The sequence below is a fragment of the Hemicordylus capensis genome, chromosome 2, assembly GCF_027244095.1.
Source record: "Hemicordylus capensis ecotype Gifberg chromosome 2, rHemCap1.1.pri, whole genome shotgun sequence".
In the NCBI taxonomy this organism is placed as follows: domain Eukaryota; kingdom Metazoa; phylum Chordata; class Lepidosauria; order Squamata; family Cordylidae; genus Hemicordylus; species Hemicordylus capensis.
Genome location: NC_069658.1, coordinates 156197992 through 156214362, shown reverse-complemented (window position 1 = coordinate 156214362; position 16371 = coordinate 156197992). Strand labels below are relative to the sequence as shown.

The 16371-nt window shown below is 42.8% G+C and overlaps 1 pseudogene; it reads left to right on the top strand.

Moving 5' to 3' along the window:
- The first annotated feature begins 1848 nt into the window (after positions 1 to 1848).
- Positions 1849 to 14587, top strand: LOC128345740 (olfactory receptor 2A5-like; annotated as a pseudogene).
- The last annotated feature ends 1784 nt before the right edge of the window (positions 14588 to 16371 follow it).

The window sequence follows — 16371 nt, the reverse complement described above, 5'->3', positions numbered from 1 at the left end:
TTCTTGTTCCAGAGGTAGCTGTATAAATTCCCTTGCAAAAGTATAAATGTAGTATTTAACACGGCTGCATTCCTGTGGTGTGTTGTTTTTGTCAACACATCCTTAACATGGTCTCTATGCCTGAGAAGAAACATAGCTTCAGACTGTAATCTGTTTTTCTATTAAATGCTATTTTATTATGTATCATTTCATAAAAATAAAAATGGGCATGACTCTAAATAAATGTCTGATTTTTTGGGGGGAGGGGGTAGCTTATTTCTGTCTTATTTTACAAGGAGGGAGGGTGGAGGGACCTGATCCAGCAAGATGAGTCAGAAGAGTTCATCAGATGATAAGGCAACAGAAGCAAAGAAGAGATAAGGGGTTGGCTGTTAGCTACTACTCACCAGACCTTGGTCTACTCATGAGTCAAATGGGACATAACCCAAAATTTGCCTTTCAAAAAGCCAAACTGGTAACCCACTGTCAGATGCCATCTCTCATCAGCATGCAGGAGCCAATCAGCATGCATGAGGCAATCAGTGACCATGAGTCAAACTGATAAAATTACTGTGAGGCAGGAAAATCCACCTCTTTCATTCTGAAAGCAGCAGCAGCAGCAGCAGCAGCAGCAGCAGCAGCAGCAGCAGCAACAGCAGCAGCAGCAGCAACAACAGCGTATGAATAACACTCCCCTCTTTAGTTAAAAATATTCTGGAAAGTATTGATTTAAAATTGGTTCCTTGTTTGTAGTTTAAAAGGAGGGTTTATATGGTTGTACAATGTAAGCAAATCTATTTTTCTATTTGATTCTTTGCTAGTTTTAGCAGTTTGCTAACACTTTGCTAGTGTGCAGTTTGCTAACTAGCAGTTTGCTAGCACTTTGCTAGTTTTAGCAATTTCTTTTCCTCTTTAAATTGAAGTTTATGTGCTTCACTCAATATAAGCAAATCTATTTTTCTATTTGAACCTCTTTGCTAGTTTTAGCAATTTCTTAAGGGTCATGTGTTGGACAGAGATTAGTGTTTGAATCTGTTTGCTAGTTTTAGCAACTTCTTAATTTTTTTTCCTCTGATGGGTAAGGGTCAGTTGGCCACAACCCTCCCAAGCTGTAGGGAATCTTAGCCACAGGGTCTTTTTAAAATTAAAGCACTCACATTTTTATTTTTAAATTTTATTCTTAAAAAGCACATATTTACACAGGCAGTATTATATATAGCATTTTAAATGTATGCCTCAAGATCTGTAGAAATCTAGTATTCCAAGGGTGAATTCGGTTCTCTGAAAAACAGCTCTCCAGCAACAAAATAAATAAATAAAATAGGGTCATGTATGCACAACTCACAATCATGTAAATTGCTTAAATTAAATACACTCATCCAGAGCACATGTTTAATCCACCCAGTCCTCACAATGTAATCTGTAATAAAAAGGGTCATCCTGTCCTTGATTTGCTGGTTCACCCAGGACCTTCATAGCTGTTTTGTAAGCAATCCACCAAAGAGAAAGATTGTTAAAAGTCTACCCTTATTGATTTTTCCTTCTGCAAATTCTGCAGCCATCATGCATGTGAAAAAGTTCTCAATATCTATCAAGCTGTTAGGGTGTAGAGAGGCCATGCAGGGGCTTAGGTCGGCCTCCATTTTAAGTAGCAAGGGGCCTATTCCCTCTGGTTTTGTTTTTCGACAGGCCTGTTCTATACATTCCCTAGCCAGAGCATAAATTTGATGGTACTCCATTGGCTGCTGTTTAGGGTTCTGGTTGGGGAGGATAAGTCTGAACATGTCCCTGCCGGAATTTTTTTCCCTTTTTTTTTTTTTTTTTTTTTTGTATATTCAACAGCACTCACCAAAAAAAAAAAGAAAGAAAGAAAGAAAGGAAAGGAAAGCAACAAAGAAAGAAAAAAAGAAAGAAGGTTCCACCAAAGATGATGAGCATTATGGATGAAGAATTGAGAGCCCTCGAGATCTCTGAAGATAATGGTATGAATATATTCTACTCTCTCTCTTTTTAGATTTTTGAAAATGTTATGAAGATGAATACATGTCTGATCTATATTTGATGTTCTGCAGAAGGGCCTGTTCAACACCGTCAGGCTGGGAGAGCCATTTTTTCACTCTCAAAGGCTTTGGACCCATATCTCATCCCAAAGGAGGATGTTCTTACAACTCAGGCAGTTAGAAACACAGTACCTGGTAAAATACATTTTAAAATGAAAATAAAAACTATATAAGCACAGTTTGAAGGATTTTCTGAGTAAGACTATCTGTATATTTTTTATTGTAGCCAGCATAGGCCAGAGATGTGATGATAATATAGGTAAGAACAGGGGCTTCCCCCACCCTGTAATATCTCATTCAAAAATTCAATAAGCTTTGATTAATACAGAACCTATGTTGTTCACAGTGGACCTGACAAATACCCATGGTGGGTTGCAGAATATGGCTGAGAGTGCTCTAGAGGGTAAAATAGATCTTAATTTTTTAAAAAAACTAACCTTGAAAATGAACTCATCATGTGGAAACCTCTGACTAATTCTATCCACCCCCCATCCCGACTTTATTTTTCTACAGAAGTATCTGAATCTGCCCCCATATGGCTAAATAGGTTGAAGAGAAAAGAAAAGAGTAAGGGTAGGTGAAAGAAAGAAAAAATGTTTTGACTCTTTTGTTTTATTTATGTATAGCTTTTATTTACTCTGTGGATCATTTTATTAATAATGACCATGAACCCCGCTGTGCGGTTAGCACATGCTGAGGCATTGTTCACAGCCAATGCAAAATACCCGGTGGACCGTGTGAGTATGAAAGTTTTCAGTATTCCTGCTGGAAGTCGTGTTTGCAATCAGGAGAATTTGTATTTAGGACAGTTGCCAAAAACTGTCATCATCGGTTTTGTGGATAATGATGCATTTAGTGGGTCATATACCAAAAACCCTTTTAATTTCAAGCATTATGACATTAACTTTGCTTGCCTCTATATGGATAGTACCCCAGTCCCCATGAAACATTACCAGCCAGATTCACAGCATGTAATTATGTCTGTGAGTATATGGGACTGGTACAGGTCACTGGCAAGCATCTAGAAGACAGACCCCTGCTCATTAATAGGGGGTCAGACCCCTGATTATTAACACATGACAAGATTTGTAGCCTGTAGCGGGGGTTAGCTCCACCTGCCATCAGACAGAATGTGTCCTTGTTACAGGTTAGTTTAATTTTCACATCTACGCAGTTTAAAAGCAGTTTTTCTTGAAACATAAGATCTGTGTGAGGTGTCAAAATAGGTCCACCTTCCGACTTTCAGATGTAAAGGAGGCTCTGTCAACAAACCCATTGTTTGCTCCATCTAACGCCATTATCTCATGGAACCCTGGGGTGTCCTTATAAAATAAGCCAGCTGAAAATTGTGTAGATAAAGTGGCCTCACTGTAATTCATCATCGCTTCAATGAAAGCCCTGTAGGGGTAGGTGCTACTGCTCTGACTGACAAGACAGTCTCCCAGGGTCATGTCCACCTGGCTAAACATGGCGGCAATTGGGTAGTTCATTAGCCCCACAGCAGAATCCTGTGCCAAGTTGGTTCCATCCTCCTTGACAATTTTACAACACACATATAAAAGTGTGTTGTTCAAATCCCGGTAAAAATCTCCAGCCCCAGCAATGAAAAAGTCCAGAGGTGCTGTGTCTGTCAGTGCAGTAAGCAGTGGCACCTCAACATATACGCTTCTCTCAATACTTGTTTGTGTCGGTGCAATTTGGAAAAGGTCCAGTTCCAATTTCATGCATTCTTCGGAGCTGCACTGTATAAAAACCATTATGACTTAAAAGATGTCACTGGGAGCACGTTTCCTCTTCCCCGTAGGACGCCTTTGACGCTTCTGAGACCTTTTCAGGCTCACCCTTTTCTTTTAAGAGGCTGGGGAGTCCCTGATAGCTGCACCCGTGATGCTTTTCATTTTCTTTTGATATACTTCAGTCCTGACCCCCCTTGTGAGGAAGAGGCCTGATCCATCAGAACAGCCTGGGAGGCATGCCCCACTACATCTTTAGCAACCCCTCGTGCTGCTGTTTTGATGTGTGGCTTAAGTATTTCCAGACCCCGTATCAAAAGAGGGACAGCTTTCTTGAAAAGGATCGGAACTATACCACCAATTCCTGCCCCATACCTGACTGGGGGCCCCATGGAGCCAGGAGGGGCACTTCCAGCCTGGGCCCTGTAATAGCTCTTGTAAAGGGCAGGGTCGCCGTAACTTTTCAGAATTGGCATTTTTATTTTCCCTTAAAGTTGTAGTCCTCTCCTAGGGCGAAAGTGCAGCTCCACAATCACCTTGCCAAAACGGAATGGCACACATTTGTCCTGGTCTGACTTTATCTGGACCGTGATTGTGTCAATATGGTGCTTGCTCACAGTGATGTAATGTGGCTTGTCATACACAATGTTAACACACTCACCGTTCAGTCCCTTCACACTAATAATTTGCAAAAGGGGGACATGGTGATCTCCCATGATCTAATACTCTACAATGTCTGTATAAACAAATAGAGCGTTGAACCCCCCTGTTATGTCAGCAGGGAAAGGGAATCCTTTGCTGGGAGTATCATGAACAAACAGAGTTTTGACCCCCACCAGCTATTCTTAATGGGTAAGACAATGCTTTTGGGTGTGTGTCAGGAAGGATCCCTAATATGTGTGCTAATTCCGCCCTGGCAGAAAAGGTGAATGCATTGTTAGGACTCATAAACTGAATATTTCTAGTAACAGCATCATAAAGTAGGGATGCCCCCTCTAGAGCATTCTACATGCTTATGATTTCATTCATATCGTGCAGCAAATCTGCAATGCAGGAGTAATACCCCTTTTGTAAGTAGAAGGTCCATTTCTTTAACCCCTTGCTATATTGAAAGGGGGTATCTGCCGAGATGGTGTCCCAAGTGCATGGGTACTGTATATCCAAGAGCCCCACTTATCACTCCCCAGGAAGATCCAGTGGCCTGGCTGGTTGGATGGTGAAGGCTGAGCTAGTGTTCTGTGGAAATGCCTTCTTGCTGGCATTACTAGGGAGTGTAATGTAAAAACCCCTATCACCCATTGCGGAGTTCTGAAGCAGGCACCAAAATATTGAACTTCTCAGGCCACCCTGCCCACTTCACTAAATGTCGTTTTACTTTACCACGGCCTTTTGTAGCTAGAATTTTTTCAACCCTGTACAGTTTGTCCTCACTGCAACTTTCTGTAATTCTTCAAGATAGAAGCTCCCAAGAACTGGCTCACCCATGTAGTCTTTTAGCAGATAGACCGGCCTTTAAGCTTTTCTGATGACACGGTCCACTATAAACAATTTTGTGGTGTAGTTCTGTTCATAACCTTTCTCAAAAACCCCTTTAATTTTAGAAATCCTGATGTGATCTCCTTTTCTTAACACTGGAGACTTGGCTTTTTTATGGCTACTGTGGCCATAGACTCTTCTCCAAACAGAAAGGTCATTGCTGGTTGTGACATCTACCGGCCTGCACTGTATGGTTCTGTGAAAGCTGTGGTTATAGCTCTTTAGGAGCTGAGGCAGGACATCAATATACCGGAATGTGTTGTGAGCAGTAAAATACCTCCACATGCGTGTTTTTAAGGTTCGGTTCAGTCTCTCCACAAGGGCTGCTTTGACATCATTGTTGGTGACAAAGTGGTGAATACCTTGCTCCTTTAACAGTGCCCCTACAGGCTTGTTTAAAAATTCCCTCCCTCTATCTGTCTGGAGCTTGCCAGGCTCTCGGCCTTCTCTGAAAATAGCCTTAAAAGCACCGGCCACTTCCCTCCCTGTTTTATCTTTTAGAGGTACAGCCCAGGCATATCTAGATAGAATATCCACCACTGTCAAAATGGACTTGTAGCCATTGTTGTATTTACAATACTGTTGCATGTCCACTAAATCTGCCTGCCATTGTGCATCCACCCCTGAAACAACAGTCTTGTTTCTTTTAAAATGAATCCTTGCAGGTCTTTGTAGAGTGTAAGCATCCTGCTCTGAAAGCCAAGCCTCAACATGCCTTTTACTCAGCTCTTTACTGTGCTGCCTGGCCTCTTGAAATAGCGGGTTTACACCTCCAAAACTCCCCACTCTCCCAGGGGTGTAATATATTTTCTTTAGGATTTCTTCGGGACCTGCCATGGTTCTGTTTAACACAGGTATGAACACACACATTTAAAACAATTTTCTTTTATTGGTCACCATCAGTACACGCACAGGAAATGCAGGACACGTTGACATCCCCGAGGTGCATGTTCTCAAAGGCCCGTACCTGCACAAAAGAGGTGAATATTTTAATACTGATAGGTAAAAACACAGGCAAACAAAGCAAGGTAGATTAAATCCCTTCCAACTCACCAGCTTGTCGGTTTCCGCAACGGGGTCTGGTTCTTCAGGCTTTGTAAGCACAATGCCGTCCATGGCTTCCTCCTCCCCCCCACATTCAGATGATGAAGTAAAGCACACAGCCCCACAGTAAGTGGCCCTTGGGTTGCCGGGGCTTGGTCAGGCAATCACAAGATGACCAGTCTTCGCTCGACCTGCAGCACTTATACTCACAATAGGATACCCTTGGCCTGGATGAAAAGTAAGATTCGCAGCAACACTCATCTGAATAAGTATACTCTCCACATGAGCTATCACAGCAATACTCATCGCACCATGTAAATTGCGGTCTGCTCTTCACCCATTTTTTCTTCTTCCTACGCCGCTTTTGTTTCACAGACACTTCTGTTTCAGAATCTGATGAACACATGTTTCCCATTTTGGAGGCAGTAGCTGGAGGCTCTCCATCTTCAGTTTCCATGGGGGTTACAAGGTTGGTGTTACAGCGACCGCAACCACATCCTAGTTTACTATCCTCATCCATTGGCTCTGCTACAAAGTTAGTTTCTGGAACCTCACCAACAATAAGGTCAGTCATGTAGTGGGTTTTCATACCAGTAGGAGGGAAGGACAGACTCCGCAGTTGCGTAGGCCTAATCTTCGTGGGTGTCTGTGGCAATAATGGGTCAGTGGGGTGCAGTGGAGTCCTAGCATCAACCATCGTTTCTGTACAGCTGTAAAATGGTTTCCCTCTAAACACACAGCCCCTAGTCCTGTTCGTAGAGTGGTCACTTGACCCCATTTCAGCCAATAAAATTACACAAGATGGCCACCTGACCATTATCACGCCTGCGCACTTGGACCTTTCCGGGGTCTGAAACCTGTTCCCATTGGTCCAGGGTGGTTAGGCGTGTTCATAGAGGGGTCACAAGCCCACCTTCGTGACATGTCTGGACATATTCTAGGGGTAGGAGTGGAAGGTGGGGGGAAACTTCTGGGGTGAGGGCATACCCCTACTTCTGACCCTTTCTGGCCACATGGGGGGGCTCCTCTGACCATTTCTGCTGACGTATTTCCACTGACGCATATCTGGTGATGTATTTCTGGTGATGTCAGCGTATTTTGACAGCTGCACGCGCCACCACCTGTGAGGTCACTATGATGTCATCTTCCAGCCACGTGCATTTGTTTGTAAACAAAAGCACATGGATTTTGACAGCAGGTATGTACCTCTACTACTCCCAAGATCTTTTGTCTGACCTCATATGCATATTCCCTCCAAGGAAGTCGTCATGGTCCCTTCCCGGAGTAACAGAATAATAGTGCCCCTCTCCACCACCACCACCACTGCTGCCGCCACCCTGTTACCACTAATTGTTCTAGTGCAAGACTGTTTTGGCTGTGGGGCTCTTGTGAGAGTGGTGGTATGAGTATTGTGAGGGAAAGGGTTTAAATGCCATTTCAAGAAAACTGTATGTGTCACTACAGTTGTAGTGAGTGACACACAGGGATGGCTCAAAGGCATAATTTGTGATGATGTCATCCACCCCAATTCAAGATGGCAGATGCATGAACATTTGAGGCATAACTGGGCTAACCTATGAACCACCTAACAAATTTGAACCAAATTTGCTACAGTCGTAGGGACACATAGAGACACTTCAACCGCATAGTTTGTGATGATGTCATCTATCCCAATTCAAGATGGCAGATGGGTGAATATTTGATGTGCAAGTGGGCTAACTTGTAACCCTAATCAATTTGAACCAAATTTGTTGTAGGGAGGGACCCATAGGTGTAGTTTGTAATGAAATCATCTATCCTAATTCAAGATGGAGGACGCATGAATGTTTGAGGAGCAAGTGGGATAACTTGTAAACTGCCTAAATGACTTGAACCAAATTTGCTGCAGGGACAGGGGACACATAGGGACAGCTCAACAACTGTTTGTGATGATGTCATCCATCTCAATTTAAAGATGGTAGACATGTGAACATTAACTTTCGCTATTGCTAAATAGTGCTTTGCATAATGCCATGATATAGCCCTTAATGAACTTCATATGGTAGCTCATATTGTTCTAGTTGCACTGACCTACAGTATCTCTAGAGCACCAAAATAGGGTCTGAGTTAACAGGGCTGCTTGATAATATTTTTTAATGCATAGTAATGCCTAGCCTCCCTTGTCCAGTGGATTATATAACATTTCTGTAGATACTCTCAGAGGTTTATGAGCCCATACAAATTTTGTTATCAGCTGCTGCCATTCTTCTAAAATTGATGTAGATGTAGATAAAGATACATTTAGAAATAAAAACAAAATCCGGGGGGAAATTATTCTTTTGTTCAAGGCTTTGTTCCTGTGAGTATACCCAGAGGCGCTCTTACCCCCGGACTTTGGGGCTGAAGTCCAGAGCCTGGGGCCCCCAAATCCTCTTTAGTCAATCAATCAATCAATCTCTTTATTTCGGTCAGCGACCAGCATGAGGTTAAAACAAATGTAAAAGAGAAGACAATCAAACTTCTATTGCAAACAATAACACCAAATAAATTTTTAAAAGTCCTCCTCAGCATAGATCAAGGTACTGAAAATACTACTAAAATAACTGGAGATAAGTCTATCCCGGGTGGTGTGGTCACCCAGTGGAGCACGATGATGCTTAATTTGCAATGGCGGGGGCCTCCAAAGGCCTTTCGGCCCAGGCTCCAAAATGACCTAGGTGCACCTCTGAGTATACCATAGAAACTGACTGTAAGGTAAGTATAAAGCTAACATGCAAGTTTTAAAAAAGGTGGTCTATTAAAACTCCTTGATCTGCCAGTTGGGGGGTGGGGATTGCCTTGAGTTCGAGCCAAACCGAGTCTGGTTTGGCTCGAGGGTAAGTGGGGAGTGAGGTTTGATGGTGAACCAACTCAAATTCTTGCCAGTTTGCACATCCCTAACATGTGCCACTGCTTGCTATATCAGGCAAGATGTGCTACCTCCAGTTTCACTAACCACTGACTCTACTGTCACTGTGCTCTCCCTCCTGTCCAGCACCAAAAACAAACAAGATTGTTGACAGAGGGGAGAGCATGGTGACAACAAGAAAAAGGGGCCAGCAAAGCCCCCATATGGCTTCCAAAACACTGCTTCCAAAGACCCCTGTTTAAAACATGCTGGGGTTTATTTTTCAGCATTGCTGAAGCTCCGCACAGAGTCCTATGGCTCTGTTGGAATGCATATCATGTCTGCCGGCACTCAATTTCTACATAGAAAAATCCCTGTAATTAAAATTTGATCCCTTATTCCTATAATTAGAATCAGATTCCAGGGTTTCCTTCCCTTTGCTGGAGAGTTTAAGGAGAAGGTGGTGCCCATCTGTCAAGGATATTTTTCTGTGGATAGCTGTGGATATCTTTCATGTAGCAGGGAGCTGAACAAGATCATCTTCAAAGGCCCCTCCAATTGTGTCATTCTTTGTGGGTGGTATTGGTTGCCAGATGTTTACTTGCAACGTGTAAGTGTAACAGTAGCTTCAATTGAAAGCTGGCTTCAATTGCATCATGGATTGCATATGTGCATTTCATTTATTTATTTATTTATTTATTTATTTATTTATTTAATTTAACATATTTGTATACTTCCCAAAACTTATGTCTCTGGGCAGTTTACAACAAAAAAACAGAAAAGTTAAAACATGAATTAAAACAGATAACTGACAACAGAGAAATTAAAACATTGCTTAAAATAAATAATAAAAAGTTAAGAAATTACAACAAATTTAAAACTTTAAAACAATATTTTAAAACAATGTTAAAACTATTACAATGGAATTTAATTAAAAGCCTAGTTGAACAAATGTGTCTTTAAAGATATTTTAAAATGGTCAGAGATGGAGAGGCTCTTATTTCAGCAGGGAGCGCATTCCAAAGCGCCGGGGCAGCAGCTGAGAAGGCTCGTTCCCGAGTAGCCACCAGACGAGCCGTTAGCAACTGCAGATGGACCTCTCCTGATGATCTCAATAGACGGTGGGGTTTATGACGAAGAAGATGTTCTCTTAAATATCCAGGACCTAAGCTGTTTAGAACTTTATAAGTTATAACCAGCACCTTGTATTTTGCCCGGAAACTTATCAGCAGCCAGTGTAGCTCTTTCAAAACAGGAGTGATGTGGTCTTTCCTTATAGCGAAGAGACAAATCTTAGATCCACCATTCTGCCACTGCCAGCATTCTAGCTCCAAGTGAATGGTAAAGCTGGAACTAACAGCATCAAAGAATACCATTCCAGGTCTATATTGCCTGAATAATGTGACTCTTAAGACCACAGACAAAACACATGGAATTTTCTGAGATTTTGGAGCATGAGGGAATGAGGCAAGTCTTTAATTGAGCATAATATACCAAAAGGATTTTCTGACAATTGGTATGGACTGACACGATGCACAGCATCTCAGAGAAGCTCTGAACTGTGTCAGGGAAGCTGAGAATGCGTAAGGCATCCTTAGTGCTCTTGATGACAAGTGGTTGTCCAAGCAGGCTGCCACATTTCCTCCATGGGCAGCACTGCTTATACAACCACTCATCCTAACAACATGAGGGCTGCCTTACACATTCACAGCAGCCCTGATGCAGTTCACAGCAAGACCAAAATGTTGTGCACCATATCAGCCATTATATTTTGTCTGATGGTTCATATTTTCCAGTATTTGATGGGTGGCATGCAATAGTATTTAATATTTGGAGGCTGGTATGTAATTGTGATATGCTGTTCAAACACTTTCCAAACCAGAATCTGCTACATATCTCTAGGGATGTGCACAAAACCAGTTTGCCCAGTTTGGTTTGAATTTGAACCAGGTTCGAACCAGGAGGGGATGGTTTGGTTTTGGTTTTGCTCGAACCCCCCCGGTTTGGTTCAAATTTGAACCATTTTGAACTGGTTTGAACTGGTTAAAAACTCCAAAAGTGGTTGGGGTGGTAGCTGGCACCAATGGATACCTGCCACCCAAACCCCAAAGCAATCGGACACTCATACAATTTTTTATGAATTTTTGAAATTTATTTTTATTTTTCTCTCATAGGGTATAATGGGGCCCAAACCAGCCCATTATTCCCTATCATGGAGCACCCATGGGTGCCAACAACCACCCAACACCAGAAGCAATCGGACACCCCTATGATTTTTTTAATGAATATTTGAAATATTTTTAATTATTTTTCTCATAGGGAAAATAAGGAAAAAGGAAAAATGGGACCTGAACGAGCCCATTATCCCCTATTGTGGAGCACCTAGGGGCACAAATGTGGGGTGGGTGGTAGGCACCCAGGGCTGCTGTTCATAAGGGGTTGTTTTTATGTAGTTTTCAATGTTTATAGATCCTATCTATTTATCTTACAAAATAATTATTTTTATCAACATGGAAGTGTCTTTATCACTTTAATAAAAGGTTGTTTATTTTCGTTTGTTTCATGAGAACCCAATCCTACATATTTTTCTTCAGAAGTAGAACCTACTGACTTCAATGGGGCTTGCTCCTAAGACCGTGGCCAATATCTAGACTAGTGAAGTTCTGGTGCAGCGATGGTCTATGGGGAAGGATAAATTTTTGTTGCTCTCCGCTACTCTCTGATGCTGATGGTGACTCCTGAAAATATGGCATGCAGCCCTCCGAGACATACATTCAGAAGTCACAGCAGGCTGCAGAGGTAAGGGGAGATAGATGGAAATCATCTCTCCCTTGTAGCACCAGAGCAGCATTTGCAGCATCAGCGCTTCAAGAATCTGGATGTTGGCTGGTATGCTTAAGACTGCACTCAAAAAACTCCTCCTTTATTTGGAATAACAAATGTTTAGCATTATTCCTTGGTTAAATTATCCGTATGCCTTGGCTTAATGCCTCTAAATTTTATCTTTCCAATATGGTTGAATTCTGCCATCCCTCCAGCCACATCTCTAATCACAGGTTCCTCATGTACTTCTTATAAAAAGTATGTGCTTGTTTGCTTAGTGTTACCAATGTTGATGCTAATAAACCATACATAACTAACAAATAGCATTTGTTTTTTCTGTATCTGGAATAACAGCAATGGTTAAGTTATTTAAAAATGTTCAAGACAGATAAAGGGGTGTATTCCTTCACACTGTCAACCAAATTAACTTGCAGGATCCACTGTCTCTAAGGGGATTGTAAGTGGTCTGGTTCTGGCCACCTGCTTTGATCCTTTTTTTTTTTTTTTTTAAAGATCAGACAAATTCGTGAAGGGTCTCTCAATATAACTGAAAACTCCATGTACAGAGGCAGTATATCTTGGAATATCAGGTGCTGGGGACAGATAACCAGGGATGAGCAGGAATGGGTAGGATTTTCTGTAGTCCTGGCTGCATGTTATGATGGAAACTGTGTGGATGGAAGAAACAGGATCATGCCTACTGTAAATGTCCCTGACGTCCACATGTCTGCAGAGAGAGTCTATGCATGTCCAAAAAGGGCTTTCTCCACTCAGTAAGGATGGCAGCTTTTCCTTTAAGCTCTTACAAATTATCATCTGTCTCTAGCTCGTTTTCAGTTAATATTTCTCACGTTCTAAAGCTGCGGTCCCGGGATATGGGCTGTTCCATAGTTGAACTGGAGCTTTCCCAGACTGCACGCTTTATCACAGGATAAAGTGGTAAAGCGGCACTTACAATGGGGAAATACTGCAAGTTTGGGATAAAATGATGATGCAAAAAGTGGAATTGTTTACCATGGACATAAATCGGACTAAGCTCCAATGTGCAATGAAAAACTTGAATTGTCTATGGAGTGCTCCCAGATAGCTTGCAGGGACTTCAGTGTAAATCTGGAGGATGTGTGAACGCACACCAGCCCTTCCAAAGTAAAATCACCTCCTGGGAACGGCCCTGGCTTCATCTGTTTTCTGTTTTGAAAAAGGTCTTTGTTACCAGGAAGGAATAGGATCAATGTTGTTTGGAGTCAGCTTTTGTCTAGGAAAACTGATGCCACAATAAACCAATTAGTTCAATTATTCTGCAGCATTCTTTGCACTGTTGATGTTACAGGTGAAGGAGGTTACAACTTACTACAGAATTGCCACTGACCAGCAGCACCTGCTCGCTTTTTCCATTGACCAGCTTGCACAGCATCAATACCTTGTGAATGCTTGTGAAACAGTAGCAGTTAAATACTACACCAACACTCTCTGCATGGTATTTTGGTGGGGATAGGGGACAACCAGTACTTTTCATTCCTTCATCAAAATCTGTCTCTTCCTTTTGCACAGAAATGAGGCTGGAAAGACACTATGAAGAACCAAACTTCTGTGACTGAATTCTTCCTGCTTGGTTTCTCCAGGAGCCTCAAGATCCATCTCATATTCTCTGGATTATTTTCTGCTGCTTACACCATCACTCTTGTAGGTAACACAACCATACTGATGCTCATCTGGCTGGACTCCCGACTCCACACTCCCATGTATTACTTCCTCAGCCACCTCGCCTGTGTAAACATTTGCTACACTTCCAGCACAGTCCCCCAGATGCTGGCCAACCTCCAGAGTCCAAGGCAAACCATCTCTTTGGTTAGTTGTGCCATCCAGATGCATGTTTTTCTGAGCTTGGCTACTACAGAATGCATTCTCCTTGAAATCATGGCATATGACAGGTATGTAGCAATATGCCACCCACTGCACTACACATTCCTCATGAACAAAAGAGTATGTATGAAATTAGCCATGGCATCCTGGACTTGTGGCCTTTTGTTGCCCGTGGCACATTCTGCCCTCACCTGGCAGCTGCCATTCTGTGGGCCCAATCAAATCGACCACTTTTTCTGTGAAATGCCAGCACTGCTGAAACTGGCTTGTGCCAACACGAAATTGTTGAGAAGGTGACTTCAGTGGGATGCATTTTCACTTTGCTAACTCCCATCTCCTTTATCATGATGACTTACATCCGCATCCTGAATGCCATCTTGAAAATCCAATCTGCAGAAGGTCGTTACAAAGCTTTCTCTACATGCGCCTCCCATATGAGTGTTGTGGTTATTTTCTATGGCAGCGCCATGTTTATGTACATGAGACCTAAGTCTAGTCACTCACCAGCTATGGACAAAATAGTCGCTCTCTTCTATAGCATTGTCACCCCGATGTTCAATCCCATAATATACAGTCTCAGGAACAAGGAAGTGAAAGCCGCCTTGCTAAAAATGTTGCAACTGCACAGACTTCATTGACTGGGAAGTTGGTTGCAAAGTGGGCTGTTTTATGCAACACTAGTCGACATTAGGCCCGTCACATTAACGGGTGCTAGAAGAGTTGCCCGCGGCTCCGGCCGGGCCCAACACCCACCGCCGCCCCCGGCTCCAGCCGGGCCCACCACCCGCCGCCACCCCCGGCTCCGACCGGGGCCAGAACCCAACGCGGCTCCGGCCGGGCCCACCTCGCCCGGCTTCCCCACCTCACCCAGCTTCCCCCGCCGCCTCCTCGCCGGACGCCTTTACGTGTGCGCCACGCATGCGCAGAACTCCCGCAAGAGACACGGACGCAGGTACCTTAGGGTTTTATTATATGAGTCTCATTGAGTTTCATCGAGACCAAATGCCACCTTATTAGAGAATAGTCTGATTGTAATGTAACCTGCTAATACAATGTACCCTCACTAAAAATGATTGTGGCTGGGATCCAATTAAATATGCATATGAACTAAGTGATTGATTGATTGTTCTGTTAAATCTGCATACACTGGTATCAAAAATAGTTTTGAAGCAAAAAGGACACACTCCCTGTTTGTTTGTTTGTTTGTGTGATTGGTTAGTTTATATACCTGTCTTCCTAAAGTGGCTCAGGATGGTTTACATTAAAATCAAAACCACATAATAAAACAATTAAAATTAAAAAAAAAACATTTAAAGCAGATTGAAATTAAAATTAAACCTAGATATCATTACAAGCCAACCTAAGAAGATAGGTCTAAGGCTCTCGTAAAGGCCTCCACGAAGAACTTAGGTGGTGAATGCACCTTAAAACTGCTCATTGCTTTTTGCTACTAGAGGTGAAGGCAATAAGCCACGCTGCCTCTCTCCGCCCCATGCCTGGAGCCAGCACTTGTGTCATCGCACCACCTGCCTCACCAGCCCTGCCCCACACTGAGGCCAGCCCAGATGCCACCCCTCTTCCCTCTGTGCTGGCCTCACCTTTGGCATGTTCTATCTCATCCTTGTTTACAACTCCAGCTCTTCCAGCTAGCTGGCCTTGCTTCATTGTTGCTGGTAAATTGTTGCTAGCAAATTAGAGTGGATTCATGGTGTTTCATTGAAAATCTCATTAGCTATCATAGAATCCACACTCAGAATACCTCTGAAACAACCGAACCCTGTACCCCATGGGTTAGAAACCCATGGGGGTGGTTGGCACCCTATGTGCACTACACTACCACTCGCTCTGGGCCACCCCAGCACCCCCCAAGTGCAGTTATGGGGCTGATTAAAACACAATGACAATGACAGTTTCCATTGCAAAAGGACTTTGCACTCTGTGGTATGTAAGCATTTAAGTTTGGCAACTGAAAGGGTACCTCTATTGGAAATTGTGGTTTGCAGCATTTGTGTATGGAATATCTTTTGCATACAAAGCTAAGTCTCATTTACCTAGACCCTAAAGGAACTAATGGAATTATCATTTGCCTGTTGAATAGCAGTAATCAAGAATCTCTTGTTTATTATTATAAACAGCCTTCTGGTCCTCTTATCATGGAGTCTGATGAATGTCATAAGTTGCTATAAGCACTTGCTGTTTATTTCAGTCAGCCTTTGCTGCCTAAAAGCTTGAATCCCCTTTCTCTCCCTCCAGAGAGGAAGAGAAAGGAAAAATAGATGCTTTTAGGAAGGAAGCTCTGCCTGAAATGACTTTGAAGAGCTTGCTTAAGCACTTTGGAGCTCGAGGCCACACCCCCTTTGCATGTGATGTTAAAGAGGGCGTGGCCTCAAGCTCCAAAGAGCCAGCACAAGCTCTTCAGCATTATTTCAGGAAGGGCTTCCAGCCTAAAAGCAACTATTCCTTCCAT